Source organism: Otolemur garnettii, unplaced genomic scaffold (genome assembly GCF_000181295.1).
Source record: "Otolemur garnettii isolate 467f Iridium unplaced genomic scaffold, OtoGar3 scaffold00166, whole genome shotgun sequence".
In the NCBI taxonomy this organism is placed as follows: Eukaryota; Metazoa; Chordata; class Mammalia; order Primates; family Galagidae; genus Otolemur; species Otolemur garnettii.
In genome coordinates this window covers 2,795,968-2,802,107 of record NW_003852561.1, presented here as the reverse complement: position 1 = coordinate 2,802,107, position 6,140 = coordinate 2,795,968, and the positions used below count along the sequence as shown (strand labels likewise).

The 6,140-nt window shown below is 47.1% G+C and overlaps 1 protein-coding gene across 3 annotated transcripts in view; it reads right to left on the bottom strand.

The window, feature by feature from the left end:
* The window catches only part of YEATS2 (YEATS domain containing 2), a 123,050-nt gene extending 121,408 nt beyond the window's left edge, over positions 1-1,642 (bottom strand). For all 3 annotated transcript variants that reach the window (XM_023519253.1, XM_012811583.2, XM_023519254.1), the window contains exon 1: positions 1,595-1,642. The gene's annotated coding sequence lies outside the window, so the exon portion shown is untranslated. The remainder of the gene's footprint in view (positions 1-1,594) is intronic.
* Positions 1,643-6,140: the final 4,498 nt, after the last annotated feature.

Below are 6,140 nucleotides of genomic sequence, written 5' to 3'. Positions count from 1 at the left end.
GAATATGAACATTTTAACACAATAACTAAGAAAATGACATGAAGGCTATGTTAACCAGTTTGATGGAAGTGTTTCGGATTGTGTGTGAAAACCCCACACTGTACCCCAGAAGTGCCTTAATGTACACAGTTACCATTCAATTAAAAAAAAGAAAAAAGAAAAAAGAACAATCTTACTCAACATTTCAGAAGCACTGATGGAGGACCACTTCTCCATCATTCAGAAACTTAACTCTCTTGGATTCCATAATACCAGTTTCCTGCTTTTTCTCCTACCTCACTGGCTGTTTAGGACATGTCCTTTGCTCAATGTTTTTCTTCTACCAAACTGAAAAGTACTTGAAAGCCTGAGCCCTTTGCACTCCTGTCTACGCTCTTCCCCTAAGTGATCTCACAAGGTCTCATACCTTATCTAAATAGTGATCATTCCCAATTTTTTTCTCTAGCTTCTCTCTCCCCTGAGTTCCAGATCTGTACACCAAGTGCCTCTTCAACATAATGACTTCATAACCAATATGCATTTTAATTTAATACATCCAAAACAGAATTCATGATTTTGCCCATCTCAAATTTCTCTCCATTCCTCATCTCAAGAGCAAACAGTATTACCATTTACTCAGTTGCTCAAAACAAAAATCAAAAAAGCAAAGCCTGTCCCCTCTCCTTTACCAATCCATTCCCAAGTCTTGTTCATTCTATTTCACATATTTTAAAATCTTTTTACTCTTCCCCATCTCTACAGCCATGGGCCTAGTTCCAAGGAATGCAGACAGTATAGTAACTGATCTCCCAGATTCCACACCAGCCTTCTTCCTCCATACAGCAGTCAGACCTTGCTACTTGCCCACTTAAAACCTTTAAAGGTATCCCATAGAAACTAAACAGCTAACTAGGACATCATCTGCCCAAATCTTGGAAAGCAAGTAAACAAACAAAAATATAAACCCAGTGGTAACATGTCTAGACAGTAAATCTACAGGTACTTTTACTTATTTTGCTTGTGTATATAACTCTTAATTTTTCTACAATGAATACTTGCTACTTATTGAGAAACAGGAAATGATACTGCTGAATACTACATAATATTATACCACATTTTTTACACGTTAGTGAGAAAAAGAAATGGAAAATGTAGGTCAACTCTGTAACTGTGAAGGAATATGTTTAGATGAAAATAACCAGCATTTACCGCGACTCCAAGGATGTCAGGGTTGTAGGATTACTGATATTTCTCATCCTCTACTTTCTATTTTTAACATAGTTGCATCCATAACATAGAAAAGGTTATATTATAAACCTCGCTGTCTCCGGCAATCTGACCGCAGCCCATCAAGCCCTCTTTCCTCGCGGGTCCTCATTTTGCGAAGCTCCACTCCGAGCCGGCACTGTCTCACACCTCTGAGGCTCTCATTCTCGCACCGGCCCCGGCTTCTCCCCCCACCTTGCTAGATCCAACCCATCCTTCATCAAGGGGGCGGACGGCAGGGATGGCGACAGGTTGGAAGGATGTTCCAGAATTCTTCCGTGAATCCACAACTTACTGGTGCTGGTACCAAACCCCGTCTCCAGTGTCAGCAGCAGGCCACCAGGCTTACCCGCGTGAACGCTCCGGCCGCGGCGGCTCCAGGGCTCCCACTCCCTCAGAACGCTGTGCCCGGGTAAAGAGAAGCCCCCAGCTCACATCCAAATCCCGGGTCCCCGCTCCAGAGGCTCCCTGACACTCTCCTCGGGACCCTCTCCCTTGTCTGCAGTCACCAGCTTCCCCGCCCCCTCCCCTCAGCCACGACTCCTCCCGCCCGCCTCAGCCCAGTCCGCGGCATGGGGGAGGGGCGCGCACGTGCCCGCGCCGCCCCCGCCCAGACAATGCCCTGGAGAGCGGGGCGCGCGCCCGGCCAGTCCCATCCTGCTCCCGCCAACACTTACCCTGTCTCCGGTCTCCAGCTGCAGCACGGGCCTGGCTGGGCGCCGCGAGAGAACCCGGCGAGCTGCGCAAACAGGACGAAGCCCAGCGGAGCCGCGCCGCCACGAGTCCCCAGCGACCCCGCAGCCCGCGGAAGCACACCGTCCCGCAGAGCCCGCCCGGCCAGTTCCGCCCCGCACGTCAGCATAAGGGGTGGGGTCAGGTACGCGCGCACGCGCGCGCGGCCCCGTAGCCGCGTGCACAGGGATGTGGGCGGGACGGAGCCGAGTGGGGCGGGCCGAACCGGTTCCAGGCTCCGACCCTTGCCGGCTTGGCCGCGCCTCCTGGGCGGTGTGCATCGGTTCTGCAGAAGGAACCATCAGCCATCATTTTCCTGCCTAAAAAAAGATGGCAAGTTCCAGCCCCAGGATTGACAGGATATTCATTCTACTGTTATTTATGAGTTGCCACAGTGATAACAATAATAACTAAAATATCGGTGTGTGCCAGCTTGTGCCAAAGTCTGTGCGAGGTGCTAGGGTCTCAAATTAACAAAGTTACTACTAACCCATTTTACAAATGTGGAAACTAAGGCTCAGAAAACTCAGAACTTCTCTTTCATTCTTCCTGTACCATCATTCTACCCTGGACCTGTCATCTCTCTGCCCAAAACTGCATTAGCCTCCCAGATGGTCTCCAAAGATCTACTTCTGCACTCCTTCAATTTTTCTCCTTGATGTGTAAAGATTTAACACTGGAGCCAGGCGCGGTGGCTGACGCCTGTGATCCCAGCAATTGGGAGGCCCAAGCAGGTGGATTGCCTGAGTTCACAGGTTCAAGACTAGCCTGAGCCAGAGCAAGATCTCATCTCTAAAAATAGCTGGGTGTTGTGGCTGGCGCCTGTAGTCCCAGCTACTTGGGAGGCTGAAGCAAAAGAATTGCTTAAGCCCAGGGATTTGAGGTTGCTGTGCAAAGTGAGACTCTGTCTCAAAAAAAAAAATTAACACTGGAACTGGGTGGTAGGCTTAAAGGGTTTGTTATACCTTTATACCTTACTGACATGTTATCAGTTTTTTCATGTATGTAATATTTATGTTAAATGTTATAGATTTACTCCCGTACCCCTAATAGCAAGCCCAGTGCATTGCATGCAGTATGCATGTAAAACGGATTTGTTGAATGTATGAATGGTAGAAGCTCTGCATGATGAGAGAAAAGAGGAAGCTAGCTATAATATGTTAGCACTGGCCTTCTGACCTTAAGGACTGTTAGAGGTAAAAAAAAGATTGAGAATGTTTGTTCAGCAAATTTGTATTGCATTTCTATTCTGTTTTCTGGAATTGTGTTCCAAGCATTATTTTAGGCACAGAGAACATAGAAGAGAATAAAGCAGAATTCTTGCCCTTATGAAATTTAGAGTCTAATTATCATTTAACAGTGAGACTTAATATGATCTGAAAGACCAAGAAAGGCTTCCCTGAGCCTTAAACTAAGACTCAAGAGAGAATAGGAATTGGGGAGATATACATGAGTTTTATGGCGAAAGAGGTAAACTAAGAGGTCAGAATAAATGTGTTAGTGTTCCTCAACTCTTAGTGTGCATCCCTGAGGCAGCAGCACAGAAATATCCAACTTAGTGCTGAGGAAGCTAGATGCTCACTTGCCCTGGTCTGGCTTAGAAGGCTGCCCAGTTCAGGGAGAAGTCTCACACTGAGCAGGGCTCAGGCAGACTGTGACACTGGAAGGGAGAGGAGTCTGGGTCTCTGCAACTGTCAGACAGTGTGCTAGAAACCTGGACTTCTTGGGATGCTCCCTGCCACACATACAGAAAGCAGCAGGTCTAAAGCTATAGATAGGCCAATGGGCACTGTGCCAGGGGCCAGGCTATCCTAAGCAAAGGTCTCGTGGTGCACTGTGGGAAATGTAGCTGAGACCCCAAGGATGGGCAGAGCCTTCTAAGTCCACCAGTGAGAGCAGCAAAGATGGAAGAGGGGGTGTGAAAAGTCAGACATCAAACTCTGAAGGCAACATAAGCGCAGCTAATGCCACCAGGGTAGTGGTGACCAGGAGTGACCAGGAGCATAGCAGCAGAGGCCCGTGAGGACTTCTTACAACTCTGCACACAGATCTGAAACCCCTCCCACCACAGCCTTGAGGCTTTCCCTATAGCCCATAGGTCCCCTTGGGAAGTCAAGGGGAGGAGGAGAAAGTTTTGATAGAATTGCAACTTTGAACCATTTATCCAAATGTTTACCAAAAATGAAACTATGTATTTGTTCTTTTTATTTCAATAGATTTAGGGGTACAATGAAAGTATTTTAGACCAGAATAGACTCAGATAACTTTCACTGGCAAGTTGAGGTTCTAGCCCACTCCCTGACAGGAATAAGAGTCCTTGTATCATTTAAAGAGAAATAACATAGCTACAGATTTTTGCACACCTGCTTGCAGGGCAGATATTCAGTACTGCAGATAGGCTGTATGAAGGAAATTGGCAGGATGCTAGGGAAGCACAACACGAAAGGATCCCATTTTATTAAAAACTTTATTCAAATTAATACGAGGGTACAATATTTAGATTACATTTTTCTCACTTCCAGGAAAAAGTTTCCACATTTTTATTTTTTTTAGACCCTGTCTCACTTTATCATCTTTGGTAGAGTACTGTGGCATCACAGCTCACAGCAACCTCCAACTCCTGGGCTTAGGCGATTCTCTTGCCTCAGCCTCCCGAGTAGCTGGGACTACAGGTGCCCCGCCCCTAGCACCCGGCTATTTTTTGTTGCAGTTTGGCCGGGGCTGGTTTCGAACCTGCCACCCTTGGTATATGGGGGAGGCACCCTACCCGCTGAGCCACAGGTGCCATCCCCACATTTTTTTTTTTTTTTGAGACAGAGTCTCATTTTGTTGCCCTTGGTAGAGTGATGTGATGTCATAGCTCACAGCAACCTCAAAGTCTTGGGCTCAAACCATCCTCTTGCCTCAGTTTTTCATTTTTAGTAGAGCTGGGTGTCTCCTCTTGCAATAGGAGGACCACATTTAATGTGAAGGTAGAAAAAGCCTCCTCAAGCCAGGTGTTGTGGTTATAACTATAATCCTAGCACTCTGGGAGACTGTGGCAGGCAGTTCCCCTGAGCTCAAGAGTTCAAGAACAGCCTGAGCAAAGCAGGACCCCATCTCTACTAAAAATAGAAAAAACAAAACAAAACAACTAGCTGGGTCTTGTGGTAGGTGCCTGTAGTCCCAGCTACTTGGGAGTCCCAGCTACTTGGGAGACTGAGGCAAGAGTATCACTTGAGCCCAAGAGCTCAAGGTTGCTGTGAGCTATAATGCTACAGCGCTCTACCCAGGGTGATTGAGGGAGATTCTGTCTCAAATAAATTTTTAAAAAGAAAGAAAAAATGAATGAATTAAAGAGTTTTGGCACCCGTAGCACAGTGGCGCCAGCCACATACACTGAGGATGGCAGGTTCAAACCCGGCCGGGGCCAGCTAAACAACAATGACAACTGCAACAAAAAATAGACAGGCATTGTGGTGGGCGCCTGTAGTCCCAACTACTTCTGAGGCTGAGCCAAGAGAATTGCTTAAGCCTAAGAGTTGGAGGTTACTGTGAGGTATGACACCATGGCACTCTACCAAGGGCAACATAATGAGACTCTGCCTCAAAAAAAAAAAAAAAAAAAAAAAGAAGACAGAAAAGAATGAATGTAAGAAAAGGCTTCCTGGGCGATGCCTGTGGCTCCATGAGTAGGGCACTGGCCCCATATACTGAGGGTGGCAGGTTCGAACCCGGCCAGGCCAAACTGCAAAGAAAAAAAATAATAACCAGGTGTTGTGGTGGGCGCCTATAGTCCCAGCTACTTGGGAGGCTGAGGCAAGAGAATCGCCTAAGCCCAAGAGCTGGAGGTTGCTGTGAGCTGTGATGTCACAGCACTCTACAGAGGGCAACAAACTGAGACTCTGTCTGAAAGAAAGAAAGAAAGAAAAGAAAAGAAAGAAAGAAAAAAAGAAAAGGCTTCCTTGAAAAATTATGAAGCAAAACCTGAAGAAATAGGAGCGAAGCCCTGGGTTCCTTGAGTGAGAGCAGAGTGATTAGGGTTGGGCTGAGGGTCAGGGAGGTTCAGGATAACACAGGGGAGGTGGTGGTAAGATTTTGGTCTTTAGGCTCGGCGCCTATAGCTCAACCGGCTAAGGCGCCAGCCACGTACACCTAAGGTGGTGGGTTCGAATCCCCAGCCC